Source organism: Oncorhynchus mykiss, chromosome 15 (assembly GCF_013265735.2).
Source record: "Oncorhynchus mykiss isolate Arlee chromosome 15, USDA_OmykA_1.1, whole genome shotgun sequence".
Taxonomy (NCBI): Eukaryota; Metazoa; Chordata; class Actinopteri; order Salmoniformes; family Salmonidae; genus Oncorhynchus; species Oncorhynchus mykiss.
In genome coordinates, this window is record NC_048579.1 from 39,605,197 (window position 1) to 39,623,463 (window position 18,267).

Below are 18,267 nucleotides of genomic sequence, written 5' to 3' on the forward strand. Positions count from 1 at the left end.
ATGAGTGAGCGTTCATGTGCAAAGTATTAGCATTTCAATTGTTATAATTATTAACTTTGTAGTGTCTTATCTCAGTCGACCCCCACTTCCCTTTTGTCCACCAAGCTGCGATGCCGGTTTAGCCCACTAGGGCACATTCCCCTATAATTTCCTTGTACCAATATCTACTTGTTTGTTTGTGCATTTCTGTGATTATTTAGTTAGTAAATAAAGGATTTAAGACAATTGATGTATGGATGACTCATAGTGAAGACTGGGTTTGTGCAGATAACCAACAATTTACGATGCCTGGAATGAGACTAACGTGAGGTAAAGAATAACTCATTAATTAGAAGACTAATTGATCAGATATTAAAATATCTGAAAGTTATATTAGGAAAATTATAACTTTGTAATGTGAATATTTTCCTTGGTGCCCCGACTTCCTAGTTAATTACATCTACTTGATTAGTTAATCACGTAATAATAATTACAGAGAATTAATTTGATAAATTAAAAATAAGTCTTGAGTTTAATGATGCCAAAGACACGACAATGTGTTCTAAGATTATCCCTGTCTAGGGGCCTGTCTGCTCCTCACTGTTCTCATTGTGGAGTTTACAACTAGATTTGCTTTCTGCTCTTGCGGCCTCGTACGGTTTTGCAAGTGGTCTCGACCCCCCCCCCCACCCCCCCCACCGGCCTCGACGAGGCTTATCATGGGCGAGTATTCCCCCCCCTTTGTGTCTCGGGACCCCCCCACCAGCGGGGGATGTGGGTATACGAGGCACAAACGAAAAGGTCGGACCCTATGTACAAGTTGTCAGCGACCGCGTCATGAGAATGGCGCTAACCTTTTCACCAAATCTCCTGGTGTTTGTGCTTCAAAACACTCAGTGGCTGTCGAGGCCTGTCAGTCACCACAGCATCCGCGTTTGGCAACCTCTTCAGTACCTGGGAACTGAGACAAGGATATCTTTCTGTGATATTGCAAAGTGTTTCACCAGTGGGAGTCATCGGGTCAGTTGCTGGACTGACGCCATTAGTGTCCTTGTAAGGGGTGACAGTCCACCACAAAGCGGAAGATGTATAATCGGAAGCAGAGTACACTTTGCGCGCCGACGCTTTTACTGCTCTGGTGGCTGCGGTGCTTGCGGAAGTGTCCGAAGGACAAGAGAAGTTCATCACAGCAACAATATTGCATGACTCCAAGGAGAAGGGAGGATGCGCATTCACAGAGACTGCTGGCTCGAAATTATGAAAAGAATGGTCAATCAGGTTTGCTGATGGAATGTATTGACATCTCGTAATATCTCCTTGGATCGGATTCTGCACCAAGAGGTTTCTAAACGTCTTTTTCCCAAGGGATACTTTCAACACATACCCCTCATGGATGACTGCGCTGCAGCTAGCGTTGGGGGAAGACAATGTGGTCAGTGGAAAAGGCAATGTGGCCTGTGACCATAAATGTCAGTGGTAGTAACCGATCCATAAAGTCTGCTCCAAGTAGCAGGGGTTCAGATTCGAGGCTGGTAACATACACAGAATGAACGAGCAATACGTCCTGGAAGTGTAGTTTCAGCATGAGACTCAATGTGAGAGGCGAGGTAGTCTGAGTGAAACCTCGAAGTGTAGTGTCGCATCGTTCCACTTTTAACCAACGTTTAGTTGGCTTCAAAGCCCTTTTGAGATCATTGAACAATGTTTGAGAGATGAGCGATATTGTCGCGCCCGAATCAATTAGTGCATGACAAGTTAACTTCTTTGGGGTAGGGGGCAGTATTTTCACGTATTTTCACAGTATTTTCATTTTTAAACTGCCTGCTACTCAGGCCCAGATGCTAGGATATGCATATTATTTGGATAGAAAACACTGAAGTTTCTAAAACTGTTTGAATGATGTCTGTGAGTATAACAGAACTCGTATGGCAGGCAAAAACCTGAGGAAAAAATCCAACCAGGAAGTGGGAAATCTGAGGTTTGTAGGTTTTCAAGTCTTAGCCTATCCAATATACAGTGTCTGTGGGGTCATATTGCACTTCCTACGGCTTCCACTAGGTGTCAACAGTCTTTAGAACCTTGTTTCAGGCTTCTACTGTGAAGTGGGAGAGAATGAGAGCTGATTGAGTCATGGGTCTGCCAGAAGGACATGTGCTCAGTCAGGCGCGCGCCCCCGTGAGAGATAGCTCCGTTCCCTCTCATTTCTAAAGACAAAGGAATTCTCCGGTTGAAAAATTATTGATGATTTATGATAACAACATCCTAAAGATTGATTATATACATCGTTTGACATGTTTCTACAAACTGTAATATAACTTTTTTGACTTTGTCTGGACCTAGTGCCTGCGCATTTCGATTACTGTACTAAATGCGCAAACAAAAATGAGGTATTTGGACATAAATGATTTACTTTTTTGAACAAAACTAACATTTATTGTGGAACTGGGATTCCTGTGAGTCCATTCTGATGAAGATCATCAAAGGTAAGTGAATATTTATAATGCTAATTCTGACTTTTGTTGACGCCATAACATGGCCGGTATCTGTATTGCTTGTTTTGGTCTCTGAGCGCTGTACTCAGATTATTCCATGGTGTGCTTTTTCCGCAAAGCTTTTTTGAAATCTGACACAGCAGTTGCATTAAGGAGAAGTATATCTTTAATTCCTTGCATAACAGTTGTATTTTCATCAACATTTATAATGAGTATTTCTGTAAATTGACATAGCTCTCTGCACTGTCACCGGATGTTTTGGAGTTCAAAAGTAACAATGCGCCAATGTAAACAGAGATTTTTCTATGTAAATATGAGCTTTATCGAACAAAACATACATGTATTGTGTAACATGAAGTCCTATGAGTGCCATCTGATGAAGATCATCAAAGGTTAGTGATTCATTTTTATCTCTATTTCTGCTTTTTTGTGACTCCTCTCTTTGGCTGGAAAAATGGCTGGTTTTTGTGACTAGGTACTGAACTAACATAATCGCATGGTATGCTTTCGTCGTAAAGCCTTTTTGAAATCGGACACCGTGGTGGGATTAACAACAAGTTTATCTTTAATATGGTGTATGTAAACATGTATGTTTGAGGAATTTTAATTATGAGATTTCTGTTTGAATTCGGCGCCCTGCACTTTCACTGGATGTTGGTCAGGTGGGATGTTAACGTCCCACGTACCCTAGAGAGGTTAAGCAGTCCTCCAGGACTGTTTCCAGGTATAGCCATTCAGATTCGCGTTTAGTGGACATATTTCCCACAAAGTGGAGTGGTCGTTCGCAACGACGTGATGTGCCATTTCGGTTCAAGGTGAAAGCAGATCGACTTTTTGGATATTGAGTGGGTTTGGCTTTAACCTGTTGCGACTCTAGGGGCAGTATTTTCATTTTTGGGAAAAAAACTTTCCCGTTTTAAACGGGATATTTTGTCAGGACAAGATGCTAGAATATGCATATAATTGACAGCTTTGGGTAGAAAACACTCTAACGTTTCCAAAACTGTAAAGATATTGTCTGTGAGTATAACAGAACTGATGTTGCAGGCGAAAGCCTGAGAAAAATCCAATCCGGAAGTGCCCCATATTTTGAAAGCGCTGCGTTCCGATGAGTCCCTATTGAGCTGTGAATGCCCTATCAACCAGCTTACGCTTTCTACGTATTCCCCAAGGTGTCTACAGCATTGTGACGTAGTTTTACGCATTTATGTTGAAGAATAGCCGTAGGCGGCTACATTGCGTAAGTGGTCACATGATGGCTCCCAGGGTGACTCTCACGTAAAATACAGAGGTAGCCGTTACTCCAATCGGTCCTACTGAAAAACGAATTGTCCCGACGAATATATATATATATATATATATATATATATATATATATATATATATATATATATATATATATATATATATATATATATATATAAAATTACCTTTATTTAACTAGGCAAGTCAGTTAAGAACAAATTCTTATTTTCAATGACGGCCTAGGAACAGTGAGTAGATAGATATTAGAAAAACACTTTGAGGATTGATTATAAACAACATTTGCCATGTTTTTGTCGATATTATGGAACTAATTTGGAATATTTTTTGCCGTTTTCGTGACTGCAATTTCCGGGCGATTTCTCAGCCAAACGTGAAGAACAAACGGAGCTATTTAGCCTACAAAAATAAAACTTTGGCTATCTACCTGGGAGTCTCGTGAGTGAAAACATCCGAAGTTCATCAAGGGTGAACTATTTAATTTGATTGCTTTTCTGATTTTCGTGACAAGATTGCCTGCTGCTAGCAAGGCATAATGCTATGCTAGTCTATGATAAACTTACACAAATGCTTGTCTAGTTTTGGCTGTAAAGCATATTTTGAAAATCTGAAACGACAGGGTGATTAACAAAAGGCTAAGCTGTGTTCCAATATATTTCACTTGTGATTTTCATGAATAGGAAGATTTTCTAGGAAGATTTATGTCTGTTGCGTTATGCTAATTAGTGTCAGGCGATGATTACACTCTGGACCCGGGATGGGGAGTCACAAGAAGTTTTAACAAAGCTTTTGACCTTTTTCTTCTATAGACAAAGTCTATGGGCTTGTTTCTTGATCAAGCAGGCCCTGGATAGGGTCTTGAGTGAGAGCGGGAGAAATTAGATATTTAATGTCCTTGTAAGGGTGTTAATTCCTGCAGACCTGGTATCCGGCAATTCCCCGTCTAGTCCTATCTTTTACCCTTTCTCAAATTTTTCTCGCTTTAGTTCTTCATATAGTGGAACTTCTAGAGAACATTGGTCTACATTTTGATCATCCTTTAAAACCCTTTGTTACCCTTGTGCTCTGACACTTTGTGTGGGTTGGGTGCAAGAACGTAGAGAACAGGTCGATTGTAGTGGTAGTCATTTCGATGGCGATGTACTTTACAGTTATTTCGACCGTGGTTATTGGTTTCATCTCTCAATGCTCCAATACCTGATAATGCACCCTCCTAACTGGAGTGAGTGCTCCTGGTCAAACTTCAAGCCGAGTGGTCAGGGCTCTTAGCGTTGCGAGCTTTTGATGCTTCAATTGCTGTGCTTGCAAGCTCCCTGAGTTATAAGATAGGCAAGCCAACGTGGGCTGTAGGGCCCAAGAAGGTAATGAAAGTGGGATACATGTTCGACAGAAACATTTGTTTGAATGGTAACAGCTCTTCCATTCCTGTTTCAGTGAGTAGACCAAAGTAAACTGAACGAAGCCTATGATCTGAGCATGTTTAACATTGTTAGCCAGTGAGCTATCGTGTTTGCGAGTCACAACCACTGAATTCTAATTTCAAAGCTGTGGCAAGTTTAGCGTAGTCGTTTAGCACGTGGTGCTGTTTTAGACGAATGAACCTCGTCAAGTCTATTTGACATTTGCTTCAACAAGATGAAGCCTGTCAGAACCCGTAAGCATTCAGGAACCCATCCAATGCGTCCTCTATGTCAGCTAGGAACGTCTCAGTATCGTTTGGCTGACCTGGAATGGGGTCTAAAGTGGGGAAATTCTTGACGAGTTTGTCAAGGCGTTCCGTGGCCGCTGGCGGAGAGGGGAGGGTTGGCTTCATCCTGTGAGGAAATTGGCGCCAAGAGGAGAAGCAAAGCTTTGGCTGTGTTGGCGAAGAGGTGCCATATTACTCAGTTACGAATGGCCAAGAGAAGACTGAGGGACACATGAGGGAGGCCAAGTCTGAAACCTCCAATCATCTCCACTTCTTTGAGTACCGGACTCCGGTTGCTTGGTTGGGTAGTCGTGTGACCGTTCTGGAATTCCACCAGATTGTACCTAAAGGTGGTATTCTGCTGCATTGCAGAGTCCACTTGAGCGCTTAGAGTACTGATTTTGGACACATGAGTGTCACACTTGCTCCTTTCGGTCTCAAACTTATCTGTCATTGTTTGCAGATAGAGCTCCTGAGTACAGAGCGAGAGATTCAGTGATGAGATTTCCTCCGCATGCTTAGAAATCAATATTTCCATCTTCATCACCTGAGTTCTCTCATCATTCATTTGGTCAGCGACTTCAATGAGTTCTGCTGATTTGTCGTCCAACTTAGTCATTGTGTTCATTATCTGATCGTCTTTGGTCTGCAGCATTTGGAGTAGAACATTGTTACTTTGAGTAACGTTCAACCAAACTGCATGCATGTTATCAAATTGCGTGCTCCTGTTTGTAGATAACTCGACAGATTTATTTTGTTTGGAGTGGACTACATCGTATTTAGTTTTGGCTAAATCGAGTTCTTCCTGGAGACAACGATTTTGTTGAAGAGTTTGTGCTCGTTCATCATCATAAGTATTTGCCATTATTTTTAATTGTTTAGATTTCAAACACAGTTCCTTGGCTAGCAGAATGTTTTAATTTCCTGCTTTTGTCAATAGTTGCTCGGTTCTCTCCACCTGTCATGTCAGTCATGTCTTGCACATGCTTCAGCTGTGCACTGTGGTATTGGACCGATGCCAGTCTTTGATGGCGATACATAAGGGCTAAAGTGGAGAGCGTTTCGCAATTTCTGCTGTTTTTCTGCTAATGGCATAGTTAGGGTCGGTATCGCTGCTGATGTCAGATATCAATCCTTTTATGGGAGGAGGTTCACTAATTAGAGGAGGAGTGGTGACCACCTCTGATAGCTTGCACAATAATATTTAGAGGAAAAATTAAGCTTTTTTTCAAAATTTGGGTTGGGAATTCATTGGAAGCTGCAAAGATGATTTGAATCTATTTATAGATGTTAATGAACCATCAATACTGTATCAGTAATGTGGGAGTTGGATGTGAATGAATTTAGCAAAAGCAAATTGATTAATCAATGATAATGATTAATCATACCTGGTTAGGCTATCTGGCAATTAAACTTTAATAAAACTGAGAAGTTGGTTCATATAGGTTAATATGGGAACGTTTAAAATGTAACCAATTAAATTGAATGAGACGATGATATCCAATCAATTGAGATTGTCTGGATTATCATAAGTGTAAACAGTAGTTTAAATGTTAGGGTACATTCATCACCAGGTTCATATGTCCCTAAGGCCAAAGCCACATGGGATTCCCGCTGGAGGCAGGACTTCATTCAGTACTGGGTAGTCCTGAATGAACTTTGATTAAATCTGTCAAATTTGCAAATGCAAAGTTAATGATACATCAAAACTGTATAGGTTATTTGGGAATTAAACTTTAATTAATCTGAGAGCCTTGTTGCTCTAGGTTAATGTGAAAAAGTTGAAATTGTCTCATTGTAGAAAACCAATCAATTTAGATATTATTTAAACGATCTATCTGAAAAGGTAAGTCTGGCAATTTTACTTATTAGTTCAATTGAATGAGATATCGATATCCAATCAATTGCGATTGGCTGGTTATCATAAGTAACCACGTGATGCACTTTTGGGTGTCACCTAAATTAAATACAGAATCTTATGTATTCTAATAACTGGCCATTCTGAAAAGGAAAATGCAACTTACACTTTTACAATTTACACTGAGCTGTGCTTCGATAAATGGGTCGAAGATGGAAGACTGGTTTCCCCAGCAGAGATCACCATTGTCCTTAGATTCTTCAATCTGGTCAGAGTGTTGTAGAGTGGATATGTTGAAGTCCCTGTCGTTCTCAGGAGATTGTCTGTCCTTTCCTAGGTCACATACGTTTACAGCTGCAGCTGATAACTCAACGTCTAGGATGTATCTTCTTCTTTAGTGAATAAGATTTAAAAGTTCATACCAAGTTGTCATACTCAGCTCGTGCTGTATTCTAGCAGGTCTAGTCGAAATTCATCCTTCCAGCGTGGTGATTGTCACCTCCACGTTGAAATGAGCCCTTTTAAATGTATGGACACCAGTCCTTACGTCATCGGGAACTGAGGTTGACTTCCGTACTGTGGGAGAGAAGGGCGTGTTACATAGATCTCAACCAATGTCTGTTCACTTGGGCGTGGCCACTGAGTGAGCATAGTTTACTTATGAAAACAATTCTCTCATTTAGAAGCTAAAATTACATTTAGTCTTTGCACAAATAGTTTCATTTTTAAACATTTAAATTGCACAACAATTCCACTCAACTGAATTTACCACAGGTGGACTCCAGTTTGGTTGTAGAAACATGAAGGATGATTAATGGAGACAGGGTGCACCTGAACTCAATTTTGAGTCTCATAGCAAAGGATCTGAATACTTATGTAAATAAGGTATTTTTAGTTGTTTTCTTATATTTGCAAACATTTCTAACCTGTTTTTTGCCTTGTCATTATGGGGTATTGTGTGTAGATTAATGAGGATTCATAGTATGGTTTACTGTAGATATAGTAAGCCATACCTAGACTGTACAATGGTGAACAACCATCCCCCAACACGTAACAAAACCTTACTGTCTGCGTGTCTCTCTTTGTTTGCCTATGTGTCCATGCAGATCCAGGGCATCAATTTGCTGGTGCGGTGGCTTCTCGGAGTGAAGAACAACCAGAGTAAATCGGGCAACTCCACTCCCCCCAGGGGTACGCGCAATGCTGTCGGGGGTATGCCAAATAAAAATGTGGTCCACTTTTTTAAATTAAAAAACGCTCACATTTTGGGGGGTTTAAATTTAATTCTTCACATTTTCAAACAGTCCATTTATATTTTCCAACGGGGCTATACATTTGGGTGAGTTTTTCTCGCCTAAGTAGCCCCAGTTTCACTGGCAAAAATAATCTAGTGTTCAGCGAAATAACAACACAATGCCAAATACAAGTAGCCTAGTCAAATAATGAACATCCAATCACATTAACCGTTACTCCCTTGCTGGAATTCCACTAACGGTCCTTATGTAGCCAAACGTAGCTGCTGCTCATTCCGTTTGCTGACTCGAGACACAAACCAGCTCTACTGGTAGTATTACAACTACCAGCAGTGCTACACCTGCACCTGATGACAACACAAGTCGTTCTGCTTCCCGAGCACATCCAATGCTAGCATCAGTAATTTTACATTTGTTGTTAGCCCAGCTATTATGGGCACTGGCAGTTGTGAATCTGATGCAGCTGAAGAGCTACTGCCCCCTTAACCGGGAAAGCACCGAACAACAGACAGGGACGTAGGACCATCGAAGAGGTGCAAATATGATGAGAACTACATTGATTTGGGGTTCACTTATATTGGGAGGTAGTGCCTTTCCTCAGCCACAGTGTGTTATATGTGCAAAAAGTACTATCTCGATTAAACCTCCACATAATCTTCCGGCGCCGACAGAGATGGCCGCCTCGCTTCGCGTTCCTAGGAAACTATGCAGTTTTTTGTTTTTTTTACGTGTTATTTCTTACATTAGTACCCCAGGTCATCTTAGGTTTCATTACATACAGTCGAGAAGAACTACTGAATATAAGATCAGCGTCAACTCACCATCAGTACGACCAAGAATATGTTTTTCGCGACGCGGATCCTGTGTTCTGCCTTACAAACAGGACAACGGAGTGGATCCCATGCAGCGACCCAAAAAAACGACTCCGAAAAAGAGGGAAACGAGGCGGTCTTCTGGTCAGACTCCGGAGACGGCACACCGTGCACCACTCCCTAGCATTCTTCTTGCCAATGTCCAGTCTCTTGACAACAAGGTTGATGAAATCCGAGCAAGGTTAGCATTCCAGAGGGACATCAGAGACTGTAACGTTCTTTGCTTCACGGAAACGTGGCTCACTGGAGACGCTATCCGAGGCGGTGCAGCCAACGGGTTTCTCCACGCATCGCGCCAACAGAAACAAACATCTTTCTGGTAAGAAGAGGGGCGGGGGCGTATGCCTTATGGCTAACGTGACATGGTGTGATGAAAGAAACATACAGGAACTCAAATCCTTCTGTTCACCTGATTTAGAATTCCTCACAATCAAATGTAGACCGCATTATCTACCAAGAGAATTCTCTTCGATTATAATCACAGCCGTATATATCCCCCCCAAGCAGACACATCGATGGCTCTGAACAAACTTTATTTAACTCTTTGCAAACTGGAAACCATTTATCCGGAGGCTGCATTCATTGTAGCTGGGGATTTTAACAAGGCTAATCTGAAAACAAGACTCCCTAAATTTTATCAGCATATCGATTGCGCAACCAGGGGTGGAAAGACCTTGGATCATTGTTACTCTAACTTCCGCAACGCATATAAGGCCCTGCCCCGCCCCCCCTTTCGGAAAAGCTGACCACGACTCCAATTTGTTGATCCCTGCCTACAGACAGAAACTAAAACAAGAGGCTCCCACGCTGAGGTCTGTCCAACGCTGGTCCGACTAAGCTGACTCCACACTCCAAGACTGCTTCCATCACATGGACTGGGATATGTTTCGTATTGCGTCAGATAACAATATTGACGAATACGCTGATTCGGTGTGCGAGTTCATTAGAACGTGCGTTGAAGATGTCGTTCCCATAGCAACGATTAAAACATTCCCTAACCAGAAACCGTGGATTGATGGCAGCATTCGCGTGAAATTGAAAGCGCGAACCACTGCTTTTAATCAGGGCAAGGTGTCTGGTAACATGACCGAATACAAACAGTGCAGCTATTCCCTCCGCAAGGCTATCAAACAAGCTAAGCGTCAGTACAGAGACAAAGTAGAATCTCAATTCAAGAGGCATGTGGCAGGGTCTACAGTCAATCACGGACTACAGGAAGAAATCCAGCCCAGTCACGGACCAGGATGTCTTGCTCCCAGGCAGACTAAATAACTTTTTTGCACGCTTTGAGGACAATACAGTGCCACTGACACGGCCTGCAACGAAAACATGCGGTCTCTCCTTCACTGCCGCCGAGGTGAGTAAGACATTTAAACGTGTTAACCCTCGCAAGGCTGCAGGCCCAGACGGCATCCCCAGCCGCGCCCTCAGAGCATGCGCAGACCAGCTGGCCGGTGTGTTTACGGACATATTCAATCAATCCCTATACCAGTCTGCTGTTCCCACATGCTTCAAGAGCATGTTCCTGTTCCCAAGAAAGCTAAGGTAACTGAGCTAAACGACTACCACCCCGTAGCACTCACTTCCGTCATCATGAAGTGCTTTGAGAGACTAGTCAAGGACCATATCACCTCCACCCTACCTGACACCCTAGACCCACTCCAATTTGCTTACCGCCCAAATAGGTCCACAGACGATGCAATCTCAACCACACTGCACACTGCCCTAACCCATCTGGACAAGAGGAATACCTATGTGAGAATGCTGTTCATTGACTACAGCTCGGCATTCAACACCATAGTACCCTCCAAGCTCGTCATCAAGCTCGAGACCCTGGGTCTCGACCCCACCCTGTGCAACTGGGTACTGGACTTCCTGATGGGCCGCCCCCAGGTGGTGAGGGAAGGCAACAACATCTCCTCCCCGCTGATCCTCAACACTGGGGCCCCACAAGGGTGCGTTCTGAGCCCTCTCCTGTACTCCCTGTTCACCCACGACTGCATGGCCACGCACGCCTCCAACTCAATCATCAAGTTTGCGGACGACACAACAGTGGTAGGCTTGATTACCAACAATGACGAGACGGCCTACAGGGAGGAGGTGAGGGCCCTCGGAGTGTGGTGTCAGGAAAATAACCTCACACTCAACGTCAACAAAACTAAGGAGATGATTGTGGACTTCAGGAAACAGCAGAGGGAACACACCCTATCCACATCGATGGAACAGTAGTGGAGAGGGTAGCAAGTTTTAAGTTCCTTGGCATACACATCACAGACAAACTGAATTGGTCCACTCACACAGACAGCATTGTGAAGAAGGCGCAGCAGCGCCTCTTCAACCTCAGGAGGCTGAAGAAATTTGGCTTGTCACCAAAAGCACTCACAAACTTCTACAGATGCACAATCGAGAGCATCCTGGCGGGCTGTATCACCGCCTGGTACGGCAACTGCTCCGCCCTCAACCGTAAGGCTCTCCAGAGGGTAGTGAGGTCTGCACAACGCATCACCGGGGGCAAACTACCTGCCCTCCAGGACACCTACACCACCCGATGTTACAGGAAGGCCATAAAGATCATCAAGGACATCAACCACCCGAGCCACTGCCTGTTCACCCCGCTATCATCCAGAAGGCGAGGTCAGTACAGGTGCATCAAAGCTGGGACCGAGAGACTGAAAAACAGCTTCTATCTCAAGGCCATCAGACTGTTAAACAGCCACCACTAACATTGAGTGGCTGCTGCCAACACACTGACACTGACTCAACTCCAGCCACTTTAATAATGGGAATTGATGGGAAATGATGTAAATATATCACTAGCCACTTTAAACAATGCTACCTTATATAATGTTACTTACCCGACATTATTCATCTCATATGCATACGTATATACTGTACTCTATATCATCGACTGTATCCTTATGTAATACATGTATCACTAGCCACTTTTACTATGCCACTTTGTTTACATACTCATCTCATATGTATATACTGTACTCGATACCATCTACTGTATCTTGCCTATGCTGCTCTGTACCATCACTCATTCATATATCCTTATGTACATATTCTTTATCCCCTTACACTGTGTACAAGACAGTAGTTTTGGAATTGTTAGTTAGATTACTTGTTGGTTATTACTACATTGTCGGAACTAGAAGCACAAGCATTTCGCTACACTCGCATTAACATCTGTTAACCATGTGTATGTGACAAATACAATTTGATTTGATTTGACTCTTATGCAGACATTTAGAAACAAAACATGGCAATTTGAAAAATAAGCCACAGGAGTTTTTTGAGCAAAAACTTTGAGTAGTAAGACATGTATAAAAGCAACAGATAACATTAATAGGAAGGTGCTCGAAGTGTCTTATATGGCGAGCTACCGAGTGGCTAGGACAGGCAAGCCCCATACTATTGTAGAGTACTTCATTCTTCCTGCTGCCGTGGATTTGGCTGGGACAATGCTGGGAAAAGGCCAAAAAAACTATACAGACAATGACTTCATCAAACAACACTGTTTCACAAGGCATCAGTGGCATAACAGGAGATGTTTTGAATCAATTATTGCTTCGCATACAAGCCAGTGAATTCTATGCGTTACAGCTGGATGACTGAACAGACGTGGTAGGCTTGGCACAGCTCCTGGTATATGTCCGTAACGTTTATGGGGGGGACAATTAAGGAAGACATCCTCTTCTGGAAACCAGGACAACAGTAGAAGATATTTCTTAAGTACTGGACAGCTTTGTGACATCAAATGGACTTTGGTATCTGTACTGATGGCGCAAAAGCCATGACAGGGAGACATAGTGGAGTGATAACGCGCGTGCAAGCAGTTGCTCCCGACACCACTTGGGTACACTGCAGCATCCACCAAGAGGCTCTTGCTGCCAAGGGAATGCCTGACAGCTTGAAAGACATGTTTAGCCAATGTTTAAAAACAGAATCCTGAACCTCTTCCTCTTCCTCACTAGAGTTTATTCCACCGCTCCCCAAACTCAGAAAATAAAACTCCTAACATTCCATATGTGAGTGTACCCCTTTAAGATTTCTTGTATCTGGGAAACATGGAAATCCCCTTAAACCCAAACGTTTACTACAAACAAAACCTAATAATTATGATAATCCTATTGTAGTCCCTCAAATCATTCGTTTTAAATTTCCTCAATGTTTCATGTAACTCATTCAGTCTTTCTCCAAATAGTCTCCCCCAAAATGCTTGATAGGAACACCCTGCCATTAGACCCACACAACTGTGATAAACGTGCACTGTCCCATTTTAAAATAAAACAAACTCAGCCTGCAATCCACTTTGCGGACCTTTCATTGTTCCCCGTAATGATAACAGATAATGTTTAGAATACGTTAACTTCTTGTTCAAATTCACTGGTGTTACCTAAACAATCAAACCAAAAATCAATAACCGGGAACTACCACAACTTTTTACGATTCAACTATTCAGACCTCCCTCTCTTATAGCCAAATATAGCCCAGTGAACGCCACCAATCCGTGATGGCCACCTAGCAATTGTGTTGCTAGTTTTAGCATCTTTTCAGACTACCCTGACAATATTCAGCTACTTTTAAAAATGTATTTGGAACTTTTAACAACTTCTGAAAAGTGACAAAGCTATAATGCACACATTTTCCCTCTAAATGACACAAACAATTTTCTCTGTCACCCTCAATTACAACATCATTGCCTGGCGGCAAGAGTGCATTGTGAGTGATGTCAGTAACAGGCGCTCAACAAAGTACAGAAAAGAGTGTACCTGAACAACAGTCAAATCAATTTGAGTAACATTATTGTGCATTCAACGTAATGACGCAGTTTTACTTTATCACGAAACAATTCAACCTACCTCTTGTCAAAGATGTATCCCCTATTTGGATTGAGTTTTGCTTTAATTTTATCGTAAAATCAAACTTTCACTACTCCAAAATTTAAACGTAGCATGTACTTCGCTAAATTTATAAGAACATTTCAATGGGCACAACTCTATCATAATTGTCTCTTTATTATGATTTAGAATTCATTAGATTTAGGTAACTGTCTCTTCTATGATTCAGTAATTTAAATTTGACTCAATACGTTATTTGAGTAGGCTATTTAGGCAAGACAGCGAACAATCTATTAAATTTACCCCTTCTATCAATTTAAAGCAAACAAGCTATTAAAACGTTCAGTTAATATATTATACAATCACTAGCGACCGTATCTGTTCAGGCAAAACATACAAATAGTTGAATTACAATCAAAAACTCCAAATTTAGTCCCAGCATTGGCTGGGAACAGAACCCGGGCCTCGCGCATGGCAGGTGAGAATTCTACCACTGAACCACCAAAGACATGTGAATGATTAAGACTCTCCACAAATAAACCCTCTTTACAATTGTCTGTATTCGTAACTCCGGCACCGAGACAACAAAAATAGCCCTAAATTAAAGGTCCAAGCTTTTCCTCAGCGAGGATTCTCATTAATCTCGCTTTTGTTGTTTCTGACTCTCTCTTTTTCTCCCGATTGTCGCGCCTGACCTTCCCCTTAGTTAAATTACAATCTCGGTGATTATGTCCTACTCTGTCACATTTTTTGCAGGGAGCATTACACTTCTTGGCGAGATGTCCTGTCTTATTGCAATTGAAACACCCTCTCTTTTTCTTTTGACTCGCCCTATCCACTTTTCTCTACTTTTTTCCTTCCTCTACCTCTAGGATCCCTGCCTCGGCTCCAGCAGGCTCCACATATGTGGGTGGTGGTTGTGCGGGTAGCTCCTGCAGCCGTATCCTCACCACCATTATTTCATCAACAGGATCACCTCTGTATGGTTGGTATACTAGAGAAGGATAGAGTTTTTTTACTCTAACTTTTTCAGCTGCGGTAGCGGAGGGCAGCGTATCTTGGCTCTCTTTGCCTTTTTTTTCTCGCCTTCTACTCTTTTCCTGGCTTCCGAAAGCCAGACTCTAGCTGTGTACAACCCCTGTTTATTCTGCTTCTTCACATCCTTACCGTTAATCCCGGGACCTCCTTTGAGGTCCGTTACTAGTAGCTATGGTATTTATCACTATCTATGTGTATGTATTTATATGATCTATGTATGTTCTGTTTACCGTTACCTAGTTACAATCTATGTGTATGGATTTATATGGTTCTCTTCCCTGGAAACTTTATCTATAGCGTTGCTGTCGATCGGACATTAGATCTCACTTGCACAACTATAAATTATTACCCAGGGGCCATACATTACTAGTTAACCTCGGGTTGTGTTATCCAATCTCACTCCGCTACATTAAGTAGCGGAACTTGTCCTCCTTTTTTGGATATTATTTATTTCAGTATTGAATAGGTGCAGTTATCCCATTCGCATAGAATTACCTTTCCTTCTCACCAAGCCTAGTTTATATCCTCACCTGTTTTACTACTTAGGTTAGGACTTTATTTAGGTATGTCTTTTGAATTAATGGCTGTCCTATTTGTACAAAACGACGGTCCTATCTAACAACACTTACTATATCCCACCCCTAATAACCCTCATGGCTTGCAAGGCCCGGATCTATTAAGATATTTTATTTATGGTAGCGTACCTTACCTCAGGTCATTTCGGACCTGCGACACACAAACCCTTGCATATTGGTCATACAGGTAACCCACCAAATCTGTTTGGAATAGTGAAGCTCCTATTATTGATAAATTATAACATTTTTAGAACATCAAATCAAAGATAACTTACATCATTCCCCCCAAATTCGAGAATAAAGACTATTTACCGTCGTCTTGTAGACTGGGAAAAGCAATGTTCATGAAATTCCGTCACCGTCTCTGTCGGCCTTAGATATTATATCAGCCTGTTCTTTGAACCCCAATCCAGGGGCCAGGTCTTTAATTTACGGGTCAATGACCCGCCCGTACACGGTTTTCGGCGTACTACCTTCTGACGACAGGGACAGATTTTTGGAAATCCGCTCGAAGGACCAAATTGTCAACGGAATTTTACAATTCCTATATGTGTTCATTAACCAATTCAATTAAAATCACTCTGTCTGTTTCTAAGAATTTGTAAGATCCTTATTTGCATAAAATAGACAGAGACCAGTCTTATCAAAATTAGCCAATAGCATTTATTCTCAGAGCGCACATAGAACCTTGTACAACTGTTTATATATCAAATATGATGTCATAGGTTATAAAATGAATCTCCTCTTCTCGACCAGGACAAAGCAGGTTCAAAAGTTCATTCCAACTTACTAGCGCACACTCATGACACACACTATATAGTCCACTATAAGTCTCACCATAATTTATCACTACTTAGCAGACAGTTCCAGATACGGAAAACCTGGAGAGGCTCTCGCTGTCTTATTTGATCGCCACAGAGTTATAAATGAGTCGGTTCAAACATAGGTTAATGAACCTCTTTGCTTACTTAAGACACACACACACACACATTCCTTCCTTCAATGGTTATCATTTCCAATTACCCCTTATCCATGCTACATATCCTCTTTCTTAGGAACTAACATTATTAATCAGATATTGTAAAACAGGGTAGAGTTTAATTAGTTATAGTTCTATTTAAATGTAGATATTGTTTAGTCATTATTCATAAAATTCCTAACACCCGGACTCCATCACCTCCTTGATTACCTGCCCTATATATGTCACTCCCCTTGGTTCCTTTCCCAGGTGTCATTGTTTCTGTTGTTTCATTGTTTCTGTCTGTGTGTTGTTCGTGTTTTATGTTGCGTTTTTTTCATTAAAAACCTCGCTCCCTGACCTTGCTTCCCGGCTCTCAGCACACATCGTTACACCTAGTTCTTAATTTAATTGGCAATATAAATGTATATTTTTGTGCTTGCAGCTCTGTCTCTTTTAAGTTGGATCAGTTGATTATGCTTTATCTGGGTTGTGTTCGTTAGGGCATACTGTGGCAAAAGGTTTTGCAACAGAAAACCATTGCTTCTTTTCAAAGTTTAGTTAAAACCTTCCTGTTAAACTGTTTTGGACCATTTTTATCCTGTTTTGTACATACTGAACATGATCCTGTTTTCGTGTCTTTTTCTTCCTTCAGGACGAGCGTTATCAGGTGCGGCAGGCCTTTGCCCAGAAGCTCCATAGGGGTCTATGTCGTCTGCTGGAGTACCTGCCTGTGTTCGCTCTGTGCGCCAAGGAACCCATGAAGGAGCGGCGGGCGCATGCACGTCAGTGACTGGTCAAAAACATCAACTCAGAAGGAAGTACCTGAAACAGCACGCCGCCATCAGTGGTAAGACATGATCAGGAGAAATGGCAGTTTAGGGCCTGGAGTTTTAAAGTGATAGTTCACAGTTTTTCAATATAAGATTATTTGTTTGTAGGAATATGAATTACATTTACATTTACAGTATTACATTTTCACAATCATTGTTACATACTCGAAAAATGCTCGCCAGGAGATTCTGGTAATTGCTATATAAAACGTAAAAGCTGTTGAAAAGAAGCGAGAACAGCCTAGGTAAATTGAAAATAAGCTAACACCTAGTGCCTTCCGGAAGTATTCAGACCCCTTGACTTTTTACACATTTTGTCATGTTACACCCTTATTCTAAAATGGGATAAATAAAAAAAATCCTCAGCAATCTACACACAAAACAGATATCTTATTTACCTAAGTATTTAGACCCTTTGCTTTGAGACTCGGAATTGAGCTGAGGAGCATCCTGTTTCCATTGATAATTCTTGATGTTTCTACAACTTCATTGGAGTCCACCTGTAGTAAATTCAATTGATTGGACATGATTTGGATAGGCACACACTTGTCTATATAAGGTCCCACAGTTGACAGTGCATGTCAGAGCAAAAACCAAGCCATGAGGTCGAAAGTA